We start from the raw sequence: 22,700 nt of genomic DNA, 5'->3' as shown, positions 1-22,700 counted from the left end.
AACCCCAGTATACCTCCAGTCACCACAGCTGTTTGGTGCTCTTTCCTTTGGTTCATTCAATTTGATTACATGCTGAGAAATACCAAGAGATTTCCTCAGACTCATTGGCCAACTCAAGGCTTCAAAGCCTCCAGAGAGGACGGAGAGGGGCAGAGTCGTGCATGCGCACACAGACTTGCAACTTAGAGGGAACCTTGGATGGCTCTTAGCTTATTAAGCAGAAGAGCCTGGTGGAATGAATTATCAGCTTAGGTATTCGTTTAGCTGTGAATCTTACCTTCTTCCCCTTATCACCTACCCAATGATTTCCTTCCTTTCTTTGTGACAGGCTTTGAAAATTCAGGCAATCCAGATTGGTGAGCAAGCAGTCTCTTCATCCAAGAGAAAGTAAGTGGTACCTGGTTCTTAACATTTACCTTGCAGCTCAGAGAGCCTATTGTCTTTTAACTGAAACATATTTGGCACCGTTGTCCACCATGCTTGTCATCCCGCCTCCTGCCAGGAGTGGCTAATCTATTGCAGACAACAGCACAATAGGAAGGCTCTGTTGAGCTCACCTCAGCAGCAAAATAGTGACTGGACGAATGAGACCCTCATTATTTCCACCTGTGGGGGGTGTTTGTATACAAATACCCCCATTTCTGGTGGCTATTCATAGAAAGAAGGAAGTGAGACTGACACACCTTCACCCCTACCCCACTCAATTACTCCATAATTCAGCTGAGGAGCAGATAAGTACACTTTTTTTTTTTGAAGTGTACATTTTTTTTTTTAATTTACATTTTATTATTTTTATAACATACATACCTACAACAAACAACAACAGGAATACCTACAAAGCAATAACATGTAAAACTAAAAAGACATACACAAGTGACAAAACTAACATATAAGCAGGGAGGTGTTTCTCATACCACCTTATCTATTATGTAAATTCTGACTACAGAGATAATATATTCATGTGCATCTGCACATGTTATATTCCACATTGCTATTACATATATATAATTATCTAGCATCCTAAATTTATAATAATTTTTTGAATTCTCTCATCTGCATTTCCATCCATCTGTCTCTTATCATTTACATTTCTCATGTATCACATTCTCATGTTCTCTTTAAATTTTCTTATCCAGCATAAAATCCACCCAGGCCTATTCATTCCTTGATAATCTCCATTCTTATATACAGTAAACTATGTATCTAATATTTTCAGCATAGTCATTCTTATAGTTCTTGTATGCTTGTATGCATATACATGCCTTAAGACCAACATCCAACATTATTATTCATCATCATTTCTAAGATCTATAAACCACATACACTTATCTAATCTTAAATTTCATATTTGGCCAAATTTGCTTATAGTATATTGATCATCTTGCTTTATCTATTAATTATATCTATCTTAAAACATTTGACTTCTATTATTTATAATATATCCATGTGCATCTGCACATGTTTGCTATTACATATATATAATTGTCTAACATCTTAAATTTATAATAATTTTTTGAATTCTCTCATCTGCATTTCCATCCATCTGTCTCTTATCATTTACATTTCTCATGCATCACATTCTCATGTTCTCTTTAAATTTTCTTATCCAGCATAAAATCCACACAGGCCTATTCATTCCTTGATAATCTCCATTTTTATATACAATAAAGTATGTATCTAATATTTTCAGCATAGTCATTCTTATAGTTCTTGTATGCTTTTATGCATATACATGCCTTAAAACCAACATCCAACATTATTATTCATCATCATTTCTAAGATCTATAAACCACATACACTTATCTAATCTTAAATTTCATATTTGGCCAGATTTGCTTATAATATATTGATCATCTTGCTTTATCTATTAATTATATCTATCTTAAAACATTGGACTTCTATTATTTATTCAGCAAGTACCTTCCCCCTTTCTAGTTCCTATTTGTTAGCTCCAGTGTCATCCAGCCGGAATTGGCCTCATAATCACATATATTTATTATTTCCCTATACATGCCACCACCAAACAAAATATTTCCCAGTTTTAAAATGCCATCTGTAGAATTTTTTTAAAGCAATTTCTATGTGGTTGGTTGATTTGATTCCAATATAGTCAGTGTTTAGATTTTGGAGCGAGATAACATGTGACCTCTGATTGTAAATACTTGCCCTAAGCTTCGCCCATCTCTCCCTTATATTTTTTCTTTTCAACACAGTCTTAAGATAAATTCTCCCTTTCCTGCCCCCTCCCCGTTTGTCTTTTTTGGTCATCCCTTGAGAAAAATGAGTCTTTTTCTTCTTTCTCTCTGACTCTGAGTTGTCTTCGCATCGTGCCAGTTGCTGTTTCTCCACAATTAAAGACTGTTCATTAATTATCTGGAATTCCCCCTTGCTTTCGATTTTTTCGTGCATAGCCGAGAAGATTCCTTTCAGGTCCAGTCTGCACTCCTCAATTTGTTTCCCCAAATGTCCAATTATATAGTTTTGAAATTCTTGTAAAAGTTCCTTGACATCATGCATTGCCAGTTGCGACGATAGCTCACCCCCACCTTCCATGGTCATACCAGTCAACAGATTAATTACTCAGAATCTCCACATGATTTATTGGCAAGTCCGCTCTTAAGGTCTTGTAAGGGGGGACTTCATAAACATTGTAGCCAGAAACAGAGTCATTGCAAAGTTATTTAAAGTTCTTAAATCCTGACTTTACAGATTTATGGAAGGCCAGTTTTCTAGGAGGGAGGGTTGAGAGGAAAGGGGATAAGTTGGTTTCGTTTTCGTGCTGTGGCGTAGTAAAAAAGAACTCCAGTATTAAGGCATTAACGATGTTATGCCGCTCTGAGGTCTCCTTTTCAAACGGCTTTCACATAGCAGATTTGATCTTTACTTGCTGTAGCTTATCAGCAGATTAGATTAATTTCTATTCTGTAGTCAGATAGTAATTTCCTCCCCTTTGCCGAGCAGCTAAACTCACCAATCATGGCGACTTCACGAGACAAACTGCGTGCAGGAAGGGAACCTCTTCCAAAAATCAGACTGCCATCTGAAATTCGGCGGTTCCGAAGCTCCCACTTGCTGACAAGTCCACGCTCCTGTGGAACTTGCCCCCTCCTTCTCCGGGGGGGTCGTCTGTCTCGGAGTAGACCCAGGAGAATCCAGAGCACTAGAATTCCCCTGTTCTCGCTGCTCGTGGCTCCTCCTTCTTCCTGGAGCAGATAAGTACACTTTACTCTCCAAATTAGCCACAGTTCTACTTGCTGCTCCTTCCTTCTATGCCTTTGTTTCAAGACCGGCCACTTGGCTTGCCAAGTTTAAGGTAGCAACTCTTGACATCTACCTCAGGTCCTACACATAACTTGCTGAAATGTAGATTTTAAGTGATCAGAAAAAGCCCATAGATTCACCCCGTGGCGGATATTACTCTGAATAACAAAGAAGTGTAGACAATGCCCTCACAGTTTCCCCAAAAATGACGTTTCTCATGAAGACAAAATGTGTAGCATTATCCACTTTGTGTTAGTTCAGTGTAAAGAGGTTCGCTATTCCCCTCAGGCGACCCCTCCATTTCGGTGGGAAATAACAATGGTTGAGTCTTTATAACTTTAACATTTGGAACTTTATTTTTTCCTACATCCACCAGCACATCCTTAAACGGTAATAACGGTTCCAACATTGGCAACTGGCCATCTTTAACGTCATTCAAACTTGGGTTGTAGTCCCAAGGGCTCAGCGGTGTTGTACCCCATAAGGTCCCCTGGGTGCCAGTTATGGGGGTGGGAGACTCCTCGTCACACAAATCGTCCCACAGCATGAGTGTCTTATCCACCACCTCTCATCGGGACCTTCTGGAAATGGAGCTGTCAAATTCTCACGTTCGTGTTGTAGTTCGGCCTCCCGTGGTGCCACTATCACATTCCACTCCCGGACCGCCTTTCGCTGAGGGACCTCATTAGAAGTCGGAGGGTTGGGCAATAGTCCTTCCATCTTCAAATTCGGGAAATCCCTTAAAAGGCCTTGATTCCGGACCCTTTCAAATGCCCTTCTTCTTTCCTCTCGCTTCTTTCTTTCATATTCCTTCACCACCGAACTGAACCAAACTACCCCTCCTCATCCTTATATTCCTCCCCAACCGCCACCTTTTGCTACTCCCCCTCTCCCTCAGCCAAGCACACTTCTAACTTTCCCGCCCCTTCTTCCGCTGTCAAATCCTTTTCCTATTCGTCTCTACTTTCACTGTTATCTCGCTGTTCCCTTTCTTTGTCACTGTTCTCCATTTTGACCTTTGCGGACGGCTCACTTCGATTTTCTACACCTTCACATTCAGATTCACACTTTCAGGAAGTGCAATTTTATTTTAGAGACTCCATGTGGTATAGTGGATATACAGGAACAAACTAGGACTTAGGAGACCTGGGAAAGCTATGTTAGGATCGTTACAAGTTAGTTCTGACTTAATGATGCATAACACACATATACACATTTTAATGCTAAAATAGGGTTTGTGTTTTCCGAGTGCATTCTTTTTCCTATTTTGCTACCCGGGTCACAAACACAACCTGACTACCCCACTCCTCACATTGCACTTTCCCTGAGAGAAATGTTCTCATCCTTTTCCTCTTTGTGAAAAATTTGCTTTTCCTCTCCTACCTAGCACTGAGTCACACTTCTCCTGCCCTTTTTGTCTTTCTGCATGTTTGAAGTGTCTCCAGCCTGTCCAGCTTCTCTGGAGCTTCCACCTCCTCCCTGGATAGTTCCTGGTCAACATCCTCTTATGATGAGGAAGAGTCAAGCCTGCTGGAGGATGCTTCCCTCAGTAACACCAACGCCACCATTGCATCTACCAACACCTGTGTGGAGGAGGCTTGGTCTGAGTGCGAGAATTGGGAGCCCAGGGTTGTTTCTGAGAAAGGACAAGAGCAAGCAAAAGGAGGGATCTTCTAAGAGGAGAGGATGAGCTTGCCGAAGCCACCTGCTCAAAAGGCCCACCAGCCTCTACGTATTCCTTGCCCAGCTGTTGATGTGGGCACTATGAAGCACTTGGAGTTTCAAATCAAGAAAAAGCAGCTATATAAACTCTTGGGAGGGGCCACACCATTCACACACACCCTGGCCAAGCTGAATGACCATGGAACAGGCCAGCAAGAAATATTTTCCACCAGAGCTCTTCTGAGGGAGGAGCTCCTCCAACCTAGATCTCCTTCAACACTTCCTTTCAAGATAGCAGGTGTTTCCCAAGCCACTCAGATGGGGAAGTGTGATTGGGTTCTTCATCTGCAGGGGGTGACCCCAAGGGTTGCGCGGGAAGGAAACAGGTCTAATAAACTCAATTCTGGAAGAACTCTATAACTTTGCGCCTTTACATCCGGTGTCAGCAAATCACTTCTTATACTGGGGCCGGTCCAAACTGCTCCCGATCGGTCATTGGTCGCTGCGGGGTGCTCCTCATGACACAACTTGTCCCACAACAGGGGTGTCTCACCCAGTCTCCCTCGCACGGTTGCTGGTGTAAAGAGGGACTGGGACAGATCACCCTTACCCCCCCCCACGTTGATTGCGTGGATATACCACCATGGTCCATTCTACGGGCTCTAGCTCTCCTCCTCTCCTGTGTAGGTCTTTAGGGTCCGGCAGCAAGCCTCCTCCGGTCCGGAAAATCCTTCATCAGTTTAGCAAAGTTCTCATGCCCATAGCCCAGCTCTGTCTGAACCGCTTGATCCTGTTTCTCCGGTTGCTCGCCGCCTGTTAGGATTCTAAAACTTCACACGCCTCCCTCCTCTTTTATATCCTCCTCCCAGACAATTAGGTCTAACTCCTCCCCTTTCTTGTCTGCTAAGCAAACCTCCAGTGACCCTTTCCACTCCTCCCTCTCCTGCTCTGTTTCCACCAATATTCCCTCCACATAACCGCAGTTTTCCTCAACATTCTGTTCTACTGAGGACGGCACACTGGTGTTCTCTCCTTCACAGGAAGGCAGAGGAAAACAAATTGGCTGAAGCAGTATCTGACAACAGCTACTTGTCTGCTCTGTTCTGTTTTACAAAGAATGATTTGAGAAGCAGTAGCAAGACTAAAGAACCCCTTTCTAAACTAAGGGACCACCTGCCAGTCTGCCATAACAGTCTCATCAGGATCCTCATGTTATTCTTTCCCAATCACCTCTTCCAATAAGCGGTGGTACACAAGTCAAGCTCTCTCCATTGCCAAAAGGCCTAAAAGTTGTGAAAAAGACCACCAAGCTTTTGGAGCCAATGATTAAAAAAAAAGGAGACTCTTATCAGGAGAAGAGGTTAGACTTGCCTAAGCTACCTATCCAGAGCATTCACCATCTGCCTCATGTTCCTTGCCTTGTTCTTGGTGCACCACACATCAACAAAAAGCACCTACAGACACTCTTGGGAGGGGACATGCCCTTCACCAATCCCCTGGCCAAGCTGGTTGACCATGTAACAGGCCAGCAAGAACTATTTTCCAAGAAAGATGGGTCCACAGGAAAGCCTGACTCATCCAAGAGAAAATCCAAAGCTGTATCTCTCACGTAGCAGCTGAGACAGGAAGTTTTCCAACAACTGCCAGAGGTGCATCTCCACATCAAGCCCCTCCAGTCCTTTGAAGGAAATAGTGAGAGCACTTCACAGGAATCTGAACCCCAGAACTTGAGGGAGGAGGTCCTCCGGTCTGTATCTCTGCTGTCTTTGATGACAGCACGTGATTCCCCAGTAACACTAAAGAGCAGTGCAGAGGAAAACAAACTGGCCAATGACAGGTCCGGGTCTGCTTTGATTTGTTCAGAGGACGATGTGAAAAGTAATGGCTGGACTACAGATGCGCCATGTACTCTGAGGGATTGCCTGCCAGTCTCGTGATAGTTATGCGATACCGAGTACTCATTCGGACGAGAGCCAGGACAGCCATTCTCATGGAATGGACTCAGCCAAGAGCCATGGAGAAGCTATAGGTCCCAAGCTAGCAAAGGTCAGAGTGCCTGATAATAGCTCCTTCAAAGAGAAGGACATCTTTGAATGCCAAACCCAACTGCGGTTGATAACAACAGTGACCTGCCATGAGACCAGTGTGGAAACCCTCTCCCAGCAAACTATTGTCACAGGAAGTTCTGGCATAGCTAAGCACAGGCCTACTATAATTACTCCTCTGCATCAAAGGCCGTCTGTTTTCCAGTCTGGAGGGAAGGAATCCCACTGTGCTAAAATTCACCTGCCCTCTGCCACTTCCCTGAAAAAAGGGTGTGCTGTCCAAGGACCATGGAAGGGCATAAGTGGGGCTGGGAGGGTATCCATATGCGACGAAAGGATGCCAAACAGCCACATCCCTGGAAAGCAGATTTCTCCTTTTCAACTGGAGCAGCTAAGGCATGGCGGCAATCAAGGGACAGTCACAGCACCCTTACCACCAAAGTTCCAGGAGCCCCCTAGAGGTCTCTCATGCCATCAGCTGGAATGTTCCATTCTTGCCTCTCTGAGTGTGAAGCAAGTGGTCAAGGATCTACGGCAGAGTGTGATACGAGGTTTGGAAATAGCTGACGGGGTGTTAAGGGCCAGGTACCCCATCTGCAATTCTTGTGGGACCTGCAACCCGTTGTTCCCATCCTCGTTCCGAACATGACCCTCTCCTACATATTCACCCACAGAAAACTGTGCGTAATGGGCAGGTTCACATGCATCTGAACTGCCAACTAAAAATCAAGCAGACCCATGCCAAAAACTGGGGCCTGCTGAAGACTGGAGGGGTGAATGTTCTGAAGGAACAGAGAAAGGAACCAGACTGCGACAGTAGCAGTGGATGGGAAAGTATCCCAGTTGAATGGCCCTCTGGGGATCCGGGAAGCTGCCCAATTCAGTGGCCAAACAATATCATGTGGGAACCATATGCCATGCCAAAGAGATGTTTCTGACAGACGAAGATCCAAAGTGAAGTCCTCTTTGCCACTGAGTGAACCCCAACAGTTACAGCAGGCACCAGCAAGAGGAAAGCAAGACCAGATCAAACAGCATTCAAACTACAATGACTCTCCCAAAACTATGCTTTGCCAGAAGTTTAAGCATTCTGTGCTCAGTTCCATGAGCATGGATCAGCTGGTGAAGGATCTACATCTGAGCATGCATTGTGGCTCAGAAAAGAAATGTCAGGAGGTGAAGTCTGAATGCTCTGTATGCTGTCTGTGTGGCAGCTGCCGACCCAGTTGCCCCCACCCTCATAGCCTGGAATATGGCACCCTCCTTCTCTACCCTCGGTTGGCTGTGCGTGATGGGCAACTGCACATGGATTTAGAGTTCTATCTAAAGATGAAGAGGAACCATGCAAAGAAATGGGGGCTGATGAAGGCAATGGAAGCACATACAATGCAGACACCACACCCTCGAGAAGCCAAATTCCATCTTTCCTCCCTAAGTGAAAGGTGGTCAGTAAAGAGAAAAAGAACAGAGGTTAATTCTCCCCAGCCATCTCACATTCACCAGCCCCTGAAATATGTACAAGCGAGAGCAGAACACCATCAGATGGACAGCTGTGAGAGGAAAAATGCTAGTACCACCAAGCTGCCCATAAATTTCATGAAAAAGACGCTGCTTGCTATTAATAAAACCTGGCAGAAACATGTAAACTAGTTTTCCAAAAAAGAAAAACCCACAGAAAAGCAGCCACTGGTGCCGGTTCTGGAACTGGAGCTGGCGTCAGGCACCAGTGGCAGCATTGATCCATGGAGGGCAGCGAGGAGCAAGCGGGAGGAGAGCGGCCAAAACACCCTGGCCAGGCTGAAGCCTTCCAATGCTTTTCCACCACTGTGTCCACGAGGCCAGCACCTGAAGCATCCCGACCAAGCTCAAGCCTCCCAATGGTGGGCCACCCCCGCTGCCACATCCCTTTCCCGAATTGTTGGGGCAAAAGAGCTACAAAGAAGCAGCCTCTTCACCACCAACAGTTAGCACATTTAAATTTCCCGCCCTTTTTCCCTGCCTTTTTTGTTCGTAAGTTAAAGCTCTGTTCGCAAGTCAAAACAAAATTTTGCAAACGGAGCTGTTCGTAAGTCAAAATTTATTTATTTATTTATTTATTGGACTTATATACCGCCCCATAGCGCTACAAGCACACTCCGGGCGGTTTACAATTTTTAATTATACAGGCTACACATTGCCCCCCCCCCCAGCAAGCTGGGTACTCATTTTATCGACCTCGGAAGGCTGAGTCAACCTTGAGCCAGCTACCTGGGATTTGAACCCCAGGTCATGAGCACAGTTTTAGCTGCAGTACAGCGTTTTAACCACTGCGCCACGAGGCTCTTAAATGTTCGTATGTCGGGGCGTTCATAAGTCAAGGCAAGATATAGCAGCAAAATACAATTGTTAATTGCAAAGCTTATGCCAATTAATATGCCAAAAGCTGATAACTAGGAAAATGAACTTTATTTGTAGGTAGCACCACAATGAAATCCAAAATGAGGATTAAATTATAGGTTACTGATAGCCTGTTTTTCAAAGCCAAAGTTCTGTTTGTGTTGGAGAGATGTGACTCCAGAAAATTTGGTGCCTCAGCAATCACGTTTGCAAATAATATTCCCTGATTACCTCCTACTTACCAATTTTTTAAAAAATGGATTTCCAAACTATAAAAAAAGTCCTGCCATGAAAAGACAGGGCTCAGAACTTAGGCTAATGCTTGCTTCTGGTGGCATGCTATCTAGTAAAGCTGGCTTTTATGACTGCAAACAAATGCCTGTCTTTTTCTTGGAGAAAGAACTCTAAAACAACATCAAGGAGGAGAAGCAGGGATAAAGTAGGGTCAAGGAATACCAGTCTTCATATGATCCCAGCTTTCCCAAAAAAGAAAACCTCCCCTGAGTTCTTTGCATCCGACCACCACTGTAACCAATTATAGGTGGATACTTCTGGACTTTTTTTAAAAAATTATGGCATGGTTTGGTGCTCTGTTTCCAAGAATTGTCCCTACTAATCCCCATTCCAGACAAATTTTTCCGGGCTCGACAATCACAAGTGGAGTATCATGGTGTTTTCTGACAGCAAAAGAAACAACCAATCTCTGTGTGCTTCTGTCTGCCCTCAGATGCACTCAGCAATCAGCTGGAGCTGAATGTGTCTGCTAGTACCTCCGGATCACCTCTTACTCTTAATGCCAGCAACCGAGTGTCTCTGCAGCCTAAGAGCCCAATGGCTATTGAATATAAAATGCAACTTCAGGAGTGTGTCTTGAGAAGAGAGGAAAAGCTGTATTTGGGCTTTTTTGTATTGATCATATAATATTTATTTTGTTTCTGGAATTTGGAATTTTTCCTTATTGATTTTTTAATTGCTTTCTATTTTTGATTTGTTTTGTTGAGTGTTTGCCATCCAGAATATCAGCTTTATTACTAATCGGGTGAGATAAAAGTGTAAGTAAGTACATAAGTAAAAAATAAAGAAATAAAATGATTTGATGTGGATATATGATTAATAATAATAAGTTTATTTATAGTCCTTAGACCAGTCACGTAAGTATAAAACCTTATAAAACCTTAAAATGTCTAACTTTCAGTATTCAATTCGAACATGTTGGCATACATATAACTGGGAACTGCAATCTAATTGGTATTTGACTTCCGCAGTCGAAGTATTGCTACACAGAACCTCGCAACCCGACAGGTGATCTGCACATCAACATCCGAGAGAAGGAACTCAAGCCTATTTCCCTCCGAACATCCTGGCAATCTATCTATTAAGGGGGTTATAGTCTCTTTTCGCACTGCTTCGTACAATGGGCAGGTGAAGAACATATGCTGTATGGTCTCAATCTCCCTCAGGTGGCAGGAGCATAACCTTTCAGCAAAAGGGGTATTTTTACACTTCCCTTCTAGTACAGCAGAGGGGAGGGCCAAACACCTCGCCAAAGTAAAGGCTCTTCTAGTTCCTTTAGCTTCCAAAGACGTTAAGTATTTGGCCGGTTCCATAAAGTTTTTGATGTAAGTCCTTGCTGTCATATTTTGAATGCTGGAGAGGTCTGTTTGGTATTCATTGTCCTCTATTCTTTGTTTAACTATTTGTTTTGCCTGCTTTAAGGCATCCTGTTTCTAGCCTTATCCTTGCATCTGACACGCATCTCAGGACCTGGAGTATAGATCTTAGAAATTTGGATTGAACTATTTCTTGTGATGCAAAGTGAGAGCTGGGTGGCCCCATGAAAGAGCCATACAGCAGCTGAGCTAATGCCTTTACTTTATACAATTTGAGGGCTGCTGATATAAAGGACCCTCCTTGGGAGAGATGGAATTTTACTATGCTATTTGCCGATCTTTCTCCCTGATCTGCCACAAATTTACTATGCTCAACCCTAGATCCCTTGGCCTGTAGTACTACCCCCAGATAATTGAAGCTGTTCATCTGCTCGATACTGTGTCCATTTATTTGCCATGATTGAATCTTGGGTCTCTGTCCAAAGGCAGAGGTCTTGGTCTTCTGATAGTTAATAGTTAGGGATTTGTATTCACAGTATGAGGCAAGCCTCTTAATTGCTCTCCTCAGCCCTACGGAGGTTCTGGATAGAATTACTGTATCATCAGCGTAGAGTAAAGCTGGCACTGTTCTATCTACAAGTTTAGGAGAATGGGGATCAGCGGTGTTAAGCCAGCTTGATAAGTCATTTATGTAAAAGATGAATAATGCTGGTGCCAGTAGGCAACCTTGCCTAACACCTCTGTGCGTCTGCACAGATTACGTGAGGTGTCCTTGTCTGCTGCACCTGACTCTCAAGTATGTTTCTTCGTGTAGAGCCTTGATTAGATATAGAAGTCTTTTGTCTATAGATGACTCTGTTAGTTTGTCCCAGAGGTGTGTTCTCAATATAGAATCAAATGCTGATTTAAAGTCCACAAAGGCAGCATAGAGTGTTGTTACTCCTTTGGCTGAGTATTTCTCTATAAGATGCTGTATAATTATGCATTGTTCTATTGTGGATCTCCCTGGCTGAAAGCCTGCTTGTTCTGCCCCAATAATATTTTCTACTTTTAGCCACTCCAGGAGTTTGTCTAGGAGGTGCCTTGCATATAGTTTGCTTATAATATTCAGCAAACTTATTGGCTTGTAATTGGCTGGATCTTCCCTTTTCCCCTTCTTATAAAATGGGACCACTATGGTCGTTTTCCATGATATTGGGATATGGCCTGTGTCATTGATATGGGTGAAGAGAGGTGCTAGAAAGGAGCCCCACCATATCTTGTTTTCTTTTAGGAGTTCTGGTGGGATGCCGTCAAGGGCTGGGGCTCCTTTTTTGCCATAGGTCCTCTCTGTTCATTATTCTGAGGGTTTGAGGGGGGTGCTGCTTTTAAAATCCCCAACTTTATCATGTCAGCAATGCATTGTAGTATTGCTTTAATATCAGCAATTTTTTTTCTTTAGATCATGCAGCTTACTGAAAATTGTCTGGTTGGATTTAGCTGAAAGGAAGCACTGATCACGTAGTTGGGTGTAAATACTCCTAGTTTGTTCATTCTCGGGCCCTTGAGCATCTTGGGGACCTACTTTTCCTTCCATATGGTCCTCCTTGGGCCCAGGTGTTGATAGATTTAGGTTTTTGTAGAATGATTCCATAGAGGCAGAGAGAGCCTTCTCTAGGAGTTCTGGGTCCAAAGACCAATTGCCGATTTCTCCTCCAGAGTGTGGAGTTCCGACTGCAACTCCCTGGTATGTCTCCCTGGTATTACTTATGCCTACATTGTCCGTAGTAAGTGGGGTACTTGATGTAAATTCTCTCAGAGGCCTTTGATTATAAGAGGAAACCTGTTCACGTTGGCTGATGAGATCTGAGACCACACAGACGTCTGCTACTGATTTCTGATTTGGCTTTTGGGGAGCCTTTTTTAATCTTGCCATAGGTTTTTTTGGTCCTAGTAGTGACCATAGTTATACTCCACAAATTTAGCTTATTTAGTGTCCACTTCTACTTCTGCAGGTACAAACTTCCACCCAGAAGGAGAAGAATATGGGTTTCACAGTTACAGTCAGCAGCTGTATAAAAACACCTCTTAGCTCCGGTAAACATTCAAACATAAACCATTAAAGGGCAGGTTATTCTACCCTGTTCCTTGGAGGACTTTTACTCACTGTGAGCCAATTGTAGATTGACGAAGATGGCAGATCCGCCCCTGCTGTATGCCAAACAACTCCCCCAAAGACAGATGGCTTTTCTTAAACAAAGTAAATGCTTTTCTTGCAGACTTGATTCAGGCAGGTGCTTACTGTCCGCAATAATGGTGTTATTTTCTTCTCTTTTCTTCACAAGGCTTCAGTTGTGTAATTTTGTGATACAGAGGTATTTCTAATGTCTCTTGGCAGCTCCAGTGGTCATTATCTCTTTGTTTACTTTTGCCAAGGTTAGAATCATGCCTCCAGCCGGAAAGTAAAATAGGAACTTCAACTGAACAAAAGCGATAAAAACCATATAAAATTATATAAAATAAAGATAAAATCACCGCTGCGTAGCCACTAGTCATCTTGCCTGGCTGAGCTGGAACCAGAAGCCCCACTGTACCAGGTTGTCAGAATCTGATTTGATGTGCATTTTCTGAGTTTTGTAGAACTACCCAGTGCTAGATGGTCCCCAAAAATGATCACATGATCTGTATTATGGTGATTGGGGAAGGGAAGAACCAAGAAGAGCTGGGATGTGGCTGCAGTCAAAGTCAGAGAACAATTTGACAAGTAGGTTGTGATGTTGTCCATGGAGTGCTTTGTTTTTCCAGCTGTTTCATTTACTTTTGTGAAGGAGAGAAGGCCAGTGTGCCATCCTCCACAGAGCAGAAGCCGGAGGAAAGTCAAGGCTGCCTAGAGGGAGTATTGGTAGATATAGATTAGGGAAGCGAGGGATAGAAAGGGTCACTGGAGGTGTGTCTGGCTGAGGAAAAAGGGGAGGAGCTGGACTTGATTGTTTGGGAGGAGGTTATAAATAATGGGAGGAACACGCGCTAATTTAGAACTGTAATGGGTGGAGAACAACCCGAGAGAAAGGACTGGGCGGTGCAGACAGAGCTGAGTGGCAGGCCTGGGGAATGGCATGGACTCTTAAAGGACTTCCCAAATCTCCAGCTCGGAGGTGGACTGCTGTCGGACCCCAAGGATTACCGCGCAAGAGGTGATGACCTGGAACCTATAGAATGGACCGTGGTTGTGTACCCATGCAATCAGCGTAGGGGGAGGAGGGTGATCCATCCCAGTCCCTCTTTTCCCCATCAACCGCACGAGGGGGACTGGGTGAGACACCCCTGTTGTGGGACAGCTTGTGCCATGAGGAGCACCCCGCTGAGGCCAATGACAGACCGGGAGCGGTTTGGTCCGGCCCATCTGTGAGAAGTGACTTGGTAACGCCCAATGTTAAAGTAAGAAGTTATAGAATATTTTCAGAGTTGAGTTTCATGGATCCATTTGGGACAGTTGAGTTGAATTTGTTTAATAATAAAAAGAAGAATGTTCAAAATACAGAAATGCCTCTGGCCATTTTTTCCGCGCAAACTCAGGGGCCGCCCTCAGCTGAAGCTGAACCCAATCACAACTTTCAAATTATTGTTTCTTATATTGAACCTTTGTTTGCACGGACATTTTGCTGAGGAGTTTGTTTTGCTGGGATTTCTTTTGTCCCCCCCCCTCACCACATGGCCTAGGAGGTGGGGCTTTCCCTCCTTAAATGAGGGTGTGCCAGGACCTGGGCCCTTTTCCCTAGAAGGCTGAGCTGAGGCTGAAGACCAGGTTTGCTTGCATGGACATCTTGCTGAGGAGTTTGTTTTTGCTGGGATTTCTTTTGTTCCCCACTACCACCACATGGCCTAGGAGGTGGGGCTTTCCCTCCTTAAATGACCGTGTCCCAAGACCCTGGGCCCTTTTCCCTAGGAAGCTGGGTGAGCCTGAAGGCCAGGTATGTCTGGATGGACATTTTGCTGAGGAGTTTTTTTTCTGGGCTTTCTTCTTGTCTCCCTCCCCACCGCATGGCCTGGGGGTGGGGCCTAGGGGGTGGGGATTTCTGGTTTAAATGAGCGTGTCCCAGGACCAGAAATTCTCAAAATCTGATTCTATCTCTGGCCCTAATATGGCATATAGGAAAGCCAATTAGATTTGCATATACCTGGGAGTCAGGAAAGTTCAAGGGCTGGATCATACTTCCACACTATTAAAGAGCAGGCCGGGTAGGTGGGGCTCGTCAGCCATGGAAGGCAGCCCATCTAGGAGAAGGAAAACTCCAATTTCAAGCCTCCATTGCCTTGCGGCCATATCAACTCATGGAAAAGGCTTCAGGAGTTAAACTCAAGGCAAAATCCGGACCTGGAGTCCCGAAGGCAGTTTGTGTCGTTCTGCCAACTCCTGCGATGTTGCTGGAACCAGTTGTATTGGCTCTTGCCTTTCCATTGGACCATTTCAGCAATGTGGAAAGGGGGGATCTGCTGCTTGGGTAACAGCCTATCCTCCATATTACTTTACCCAGGCTTCATGCTTTGGAGAGAACACTCGATTTCGAGCATGTTACCATAGACTCTTGAGACTGAAGGATGCCTGTGATGATGAGGCAAGCCCCCACTCCCTTCTCCCTGTATGTTTGCTTCTGGTTGTTTCTTTACCCCCACCTTTTCTTCCCTGACTACTATCAAGAGCAGACATGTTTCTCTGCTCCTGGTCCTAGTCCATATGACCAGGATGGTAGACAACAGTCTCCACATGGTTGAGGCTGCAATATCTTTCCTTCCTTACTTTCTGATTGTAAATGAAGATTAACTGTCAGTAAATATGACTTCCTAATAGGACAGTCCGAATTCACCAGAAGATTCACCCTCAGAGAACTGATAGAACTAGTAATAAAATGGCTCCCAGAGCAACATTCCATTCCAATTCTAGTATTGAAAATCAATACTAGAAAGAACAGCAGCAACATTTGAGCAGAAGAGCCCAATCAAATTGACCAGATCCATCCAGCTGGAGGGGGATTGATGCCACTAACTACAAAACACTCCGGGGATAAACATTCCACTTCCAGGTCCAGAAAATCAATATTGCAAAAAACAGCCTGGAACAGTAACATCCGAGTAGGACAGCCCAACTAAATTCACCCATCCCATTCAGCTAGAGGGCTTTGATGTCACCAGCCACAAAACGCCCCCAGGAAGAACTGTATGGGGTGGGGGAACAGCCCAGAACAGTGATGTTAAATTCACGGGTCTCATCACACTGGAACAGCACCAGATAGGACAGCACAACCAGATCCACCCTTCTCATTGGACTGGAAGGGACTGATGGACCAAGTCAAAATAACAACCTCAGAAACTACATTCCCAGGCCTACTCTGCACCCAATTGCCATGTTTTAGAAATGACCAGCTTCAGAACTGTTGACACCAATTCAACACTCACTTATGACCCCATGGGAGCATTACATCAGACCTCCAACCCAGCCACAAAACACCCAAAGGTAACACCTTCTGGTATCTTTTCTTGGTTGAAATCTAATATTCCAGAAGCCACCCTGGAACTGCAACTTCTCAATACACTGCTCCTGCCATGTAAAGCTTAAGTAGCCACATATGAGGGGGGTCTTTTTCTGGTCTGAAAATCAGTTTTCTGTATCTCAAAATAGCAATATTCATCAGTCAAACACAATTGAATAGGACAAAGCAAGAAGTCAAAGACTAGCCAGAGGTACATTTTCCAGGCCCCTCTGCTCTGATGGAACATGTGAATTATCTTGGGCTGCTCTCCTTGGAAGCTGCTGTTCCAGAAGGTGCTGCTTTTTAAAACTATTAGATTTCTGATTAAAATTGTAATCGTCATTTAGTCGTGTCTGACTCTTCGTGACCCCATGGACCAGAGAACCCCAGGCTCTCCTATCTTCCACTGCCTCCCAGAGTTGTGTCAAATTCATGTTGGTTGCTTTGATGACACTGTCCAACCATCTCATCCTGTCGTCCCCTCCTCCTCTTGCCTTCACACTTTCCCAACATCAAGGTCTTTTCCAAGGAGTCTTCTCTTCTCATGAGATGGCCAAAGTACTGGAGCCTCAGCTTCAGGAGCTGTTCTTCCAGTGAGCACTCAGGGTTGATGTCCTTTAGAATTGATAGGTTTGTTCTGCTTGCAGTCCAGGGGACTCTCAAGAGCCTCCTCCAGCACCACAATTCAAAGGCATCAATTCTTCGGCGGTCAGCTTTCTTTATGGTCTAGCTCTCACTTCCATACAGCACTACAGGAAAAACCATAGCTTTGACTATTCGGATTCTTGTTGGCAAGGTTATGTCTCTGCTTTTTAAGATGCTGTCTAGTTTTGGCATCACTATCCTCCCAAGAAGCAGACGTCTTTTAATTTTGTGGCTGCCGTCTCCATCTGCAGTGATCATGGAGCCCAAGAAAGTAAAATGTGTCACTGCCTCCATATCTTCCCCTTCTATTTCCCAGGAGGTGATGGGACCACTAGCCATGATCTTAGTTTTTTTAATGTTGAGTTTCAGGCCATTTTTTGCACTCTCCTCTTTCACCCTAATTACAAGGTTCTTTAATTCTTCCTCACTTTCTGCCATCAGAGTGGTATCATCAGCATATCGGAGGTTGTTGATATTTCTTCCGGCAATCTTAATTTCAGCTTGGAATTCCTGCAGTCCAGCCTTTCGCATGATGTATTCTGCATATAAGTTAAATAAGCCGGGGGACAATGTACAGCCTTGTTGTACTCCTTTCCCAGTTTTGAACCAATCGATTAAAACAGTACTCAAATGCTTTTCCTGGATGCATTTTGTGAGTGGATTTAAGGAACTTGTCGGGGGAGATGGAAAAGAGAACATTAATACAGGATACATGGACAGGGATATATCTGATGTACAGATGTGCAGGATTGTGTTTTTGGACTTTGAGTTCCAGAATTCTGGGCAATGTAGTCCAAAATGTAAATTTGCACACCTCTGATTTGTTGACACAAATTTATGCAGTGAATATGCAGCTCTTCAGGTTGCAGGAAAGGGGTGATGATGAGTCCATTAGGGCAGTGGTCCCCAACCTTGGGCCTCCAGATGTTCTTGTACTTCAACTCCCAGAAATCCTGGCCAGCAGAGGTGGTGGTGAAGACTTCTGGGAGTTGTAGTCCAAGAACATCTGGAGGCCCAAGGTTGGGGACCACTGCATTAGGGGACCTCCCAACTGTCAGTTTCCAAGAATCCATCCTGCAACTTTCCTACTTTCTCAGCAATGGTCAGACCCAGAGCCTTTCTTAGGAAAATCAGCAAGATGAAAGACTCTCCATTTCCCAGTCCTTGTCAAATTAACATTTTGGATTCCCATAATTTTCAACAAGGTGGTATAAAATGCTCTAAATATGAATTGTGAACAGGGCATTTGATTTTCCTGAATGATTATGTGCTGCAGCCCTTATTTCCAATTGCAAATCTAAACACTTAAAATTTCTTTGCTATTGCATCACAATTTGCATTAGAAGAGCAAAGACACTATAGTAACACTTTTTTAAAAAAATTTCTGGTCATGTGCTATCAACATGCTTCCAACGTCTGGTGACCCTCAAAGGGCTTTAAAGATCAGTGAGGTGTTGTGAAGTACAGTACTGCTGCCACACATCCCCGTTTCCATGGCCAAGCAGGGATTTCAACCCAATTCTCACAGGATCTAGTCCAAAACTCTACCCACCACATCAGCTAACACAATACAGTAGATTGCTAGGTATGTGTGATATTCCAGAAGTGGTCCACCATCACCACCAGGTTGTGAGCTTTTCTGGCCAAAAAGGGATCTGAACACAGCTGTCCTCAGTCCTAGGCAAACATTCTTTCTACTACACCACACTGGCTCTCATGTGAGGATTTAAGCTGCACCTTTGCAGCAAACATAAGTGCGATTGCTGAATGCATCTTTGTCAACCCACAGAACAGAAAAAAGAGAAAAGGGAAAATTACTTTTGAACACAGCAGATCTTGACACCTGTTCTAACTCTCTTCTTTTACCTTTCATTCTGCACTTGCTCTGCTTTAAAATGCATTTTGTCTCCAGATGAAATATTTTCCAGATATTTTGTACCTTCCCATATCCCTTTGATCCTTTCCCCTCTCTTTTTCTGATTCATAAATGTACTAGGAAAGACAAAAGAGCAAAACAAAGTATGTTGATAGGCAGTGGTGGCAGCTCTGTATCTTGAGACAATCTGAGCCAAGAATTAAAGTTATGATACTTTCTCATACCAAGTTTCTTTGTTCATTTATTTATTTTCAATTTAGTGTCCATGCGCTTTAGCAACTCCAATACAGACTGAAAATGTAAAATACAGACCAACTATTAATCCAGAAAATATTCTGCAAACTTCATGGGATCACTTCAAGCTGGGTGTGTTAAAAACAGAAAATGTGGACATTTTTTAAACACTGTATGTTTCAGAATTAAAAGACTTTTTAGAACAATTATGCTGATTTAGATGGAATGCTCCTGTTGTAAGTCTCTATATACTAATAAGACCCTGCAGCCCTGGATGTGCCTCACTTAGTTCATAAGCATTCTCCAAAAAGATCCAAAATAAGCTACAGCCCGTGTGACATAATGCATAAATGCTATTCAAATAGTCAATCTGAGTTACAAATATACGGGCATTTTTCCCCCACTGCTTTCTTGCTGCTTTTTTTATACCAAGATATCTGATGAGAAAGGAAACGCATCTTATGGAAAAGAAAGGAACCACTAGTTTTCTGATTTGAATTGTAGCAGATTATTACTATTGTCACACCAACATGAGTAAATCACAGAAGTTAGTGTTTTTAATAGTCCATAAAGAAAACAAACCTTCCAAATAAGGAAGAATTTGAAACCTCAAGCTTATTTATTAGTAGCGTTAAAGCTTTGAACCATTTGGTATCTCAACTAATTCTCCCAACTACAGTATACTGTAGTGTGGATTTAATGTTCCTTACTAGTTCTAAACTTAATTTTCCTTATTATGGGACACCAGAAAATTACCTTAGAAACCAATATATGTATGTGTGTCTATATATATGGAGAGAAAGAACCTAAACCTTGTTAATGATTACAAGGCACATAAGAAAAATTTGAACACTTTCCTATTCCACCAAGTCCCTTAACTATATAGTTTTTGCCTATGCTGCCTAACCTCCCTGGCTTTCAATTCTGTGAATTACTTTCACTCTCAACTTTAAAAGCAGTATGAAAATATTTCCACCAGATTAACCAAAGACCATAACTATGGGCTAAAATTCCTACCTAAAATCCTTATAATAGTAGTAAAACTAAAAATATATAATACAAAGCACCCAGCGACATGTCGGGCAGGTTAATTCACACCATTATCTCATGTTCTAAATTATTTTGAACAAAAATTCCTATATATTTTTTCCTGTGTAAGTCTGGCCTGCTGCATAGCAGTACTACAACAGAATACAGTACCAAGACCCTTGAATTTTCCTGTCATGGCCATGACGCAGGACCACTAAGATTAACCCGCGTGGCGGCCTCACTTTCCCTATACTGTGTAGCTCATTCTCTTTACTCTGACACTGCCCTCCTGCACAAACCACCTAAATGCAGCAGAAGAGCACAAATGACACTGGCTGCTCTCCCTCTTTTACTAAAACTTCCCATGACTTCTTTTAAAAACCGGAACAAGAACTACTACTCCACAAACACCCACACCCTCACTATGCAAAAGAAACGGCGAGGCGCGCTCGGACACTCCATATATAGCTCCTGGCACGCAGGCGCACTGAATGCCTCTTTCGGGAGTCCCCGCCTCTTTGCTCTCTGTTGTTGTTTAGTGGTTAAGTCGTGTCGGACTCTGTAGCTCTGGTTAATACAGCGAGAGCTGAAGCTTCTGGCCACGCCCCCTCTTCCAGAAAGGAGGGGTGGGTCTTGTTTCTGTCCCTTCGCTCCCTGGGTCGCTGCTTGTCTACCTGGGTTTGACAACGTGAGAGGATGAGTCTTTGGGGCTGAGCTGTGCGTGTGAGTGACTCAGGGAAAACAATGGGGGTGGAAGGGAGGGGAGGAAGGAGCGCTGGAGCTCTCTGTGTTGGCGGCAGGGAGTGGGTCAGACTGGCTGAACTTAAGGATGCTCGCTTTCTCCTTTTGGAGTTGTTGTAAAAGCAAGGACGTTATAGGGTGGGGAGCGGGCTTTTCTTTTTGCAAAATGCTTGACGCTCTTTTCTACAACCAGTCCATCGTTTTTTGTTTTGGACGGTGGTATTTTCTGCTTGTTTTGTGGAGCAACCTGAGGCCTGAAAAAATGTGAATTTGCTAGAGCCCATGGATCCAACCTGGTGCCCAGTTGCATGTATTTGACCACAGCGTCCGACGTGTCGTGTGGACTACAACTCCCATCCCTAGAGAAACAGAACATTGTAGCTTTAGCAGCACTGTAGACCAAAGCTGTTGGCTGAAATTCATTGCAGGTTCGGCACTGGTGTTTATTTGGGTCTGAAATGGATCAGAAAGCCATATAGGAAATAACTGCTGTTCCGTTTGGAAGCAGACCTGGTGGTCTTAAGAAGTTCAAGGAAGAAGCAAAAGAATGTTCTAATTCAAGCTACTGAAAATAATATATCTGTGAAGATTCTCTGTCATCTAGGTGGGGTTATCTGGGAAGCCGAGTCAGGGCAATTGAACTTCTTCCTTATTAGGTTGAAACATTTCACTACTCACCCAAGCAGCTTCTTCAGTCTGAGAAGAGTTGGTAGGAGAGCCCTGATATATCCCCCAGGTTGATTTCACTCCCCCCTGGTCTGAATAGGCTCGCTAGAGGGACAAAGGACTAACGAGCCTATTCAGACCAGGGGGAAGTGAAACAAACTACCCATGTCATTTCATAGATCCCATTTCATAGATCCTATCTGAGCTGCCACAGACTACAACACAGAAATCACTTGAGGCAGATATCAAAACTAGAAGACACATCCTGTCCCTCATGGTCCATTTTATACCATGTGCAGATGGACCCACAGTTTCTGGGTTTTAGTCTGTGGGCAGAGATGAGGCCTATGATTGGGAAGTGTTCTGAGGATGATCCTAGAGAACAATAATGTGGATCATGAGGCTCTATGCCTTGGACCCATGTTTTTTCACTATGGCAAAGCCATGGACTGAAGGACCCATCGTTTCTCTGTTATAGTCTGTGAGCACTGATGGCCCCTAGGATTGGAGAGTGGTTTGGGGAGGATCCTCTGTATAAGTCAGGAGGATCCATGAGGATCTGTGGCTTGGATTGGTGTTTTTGTGCCACTGCAAAGCCATGCGCTGATGGACCCATGATTTCTGTGGTGTAGTCTGTTGGCACCAATGGAATCTATAATTGGAAAGTGATTTGGGGATGATCCCACATAAAAATCATGTGGATCCATTTTTTTACGCCATTGCAAAGTCATGCGCTGATGGACATGTGGTTTCTGTGGTGTATTCTGTAGATCTATGGGATGGGATTTGATTTAATGGTTGTTTCTCAGGGAGCTACCATAAAAATACTGTGAAATCAAAAGGATCCATTCTTGATTTTATGGATCTACCTTTTACATTCTTGGATTAAAAATGGATCCATGAATTCAAGAATGGATCCTTATGATTTCATATGATTTTACATGGGGTCCTCACCAAAGCACAATCTTATCATAGATCCTATCTGTGCCCACAGATTACACAAAGAAATCCATGATCCTTTGGCGCATCGCTTTGCAGTGGCACAAAT

The 22,700-nt window shown here is 43.7% G+C and overlaps 1 protein-coding gene and 1 long non-coding RNA gene across 5 annotated transcripts in view; both read left to right on the top strand.

Moving 5' to 3' along the window:
* The first annotated feature begins 327 nt into the window (after positions 1 to 327).
* On the top strand, positions 328 to 5,343 carry LOC144589609 (uncharacterized). The gene is made up of 2 exons (XR_013545825.1): positions 328 to 387; positions 4,698 to 5,343. It is a non-coding gene; the product is annotated as an uncharacterized LOC144589609 (long non-coding RNA).
* A 15,423-nt stretch (positions 5,344 to 20,766) lies between these two features.
* The window catches only part of PAICS (phosphoribosylaminoimidazole carboxylase and phosphoribosylaminoimidazolesuccinocarboxamide synthase), an 84,250-nt gene continuing 82,316 nt past the window's right edge, over positions 20,767 to 22,700 (top strand). For 3 of the 4 annotated variants that reach the window (XM_078394657.1, XM_078394655.1, XM_078394658.1), the window contains exon 1: positions 20,848 to 20,968. The gene's annotated coding sequence lies outside the window, so the exon portion shown is untranslated. Of the gene's footprint in view, positions 20,969 to 22,700 lie in introns of all 4 variants that reach the window. The other variant, XM_078394656.1, reaches the window with a different exon arrangement.

This window comes from Pogona vitticeps, chromosome 5 (genome assembly GCF_051106095.1).
Source record: "Pogona vitticeps strain Pit_001003342236 chromosome 5, PviZW2.1, whole genome shotgun sequence".
Classification (NCBI taxonomy): domain Eukaryota; kingdom Metazoa; phylum Chordata; class Lepidosauria; order Squamata; family Agamidae; genus Pogona; species Pogona vitticeps.
This window is presented reverse-complemented; position numbering and strand designations above follow the sequence as displayed.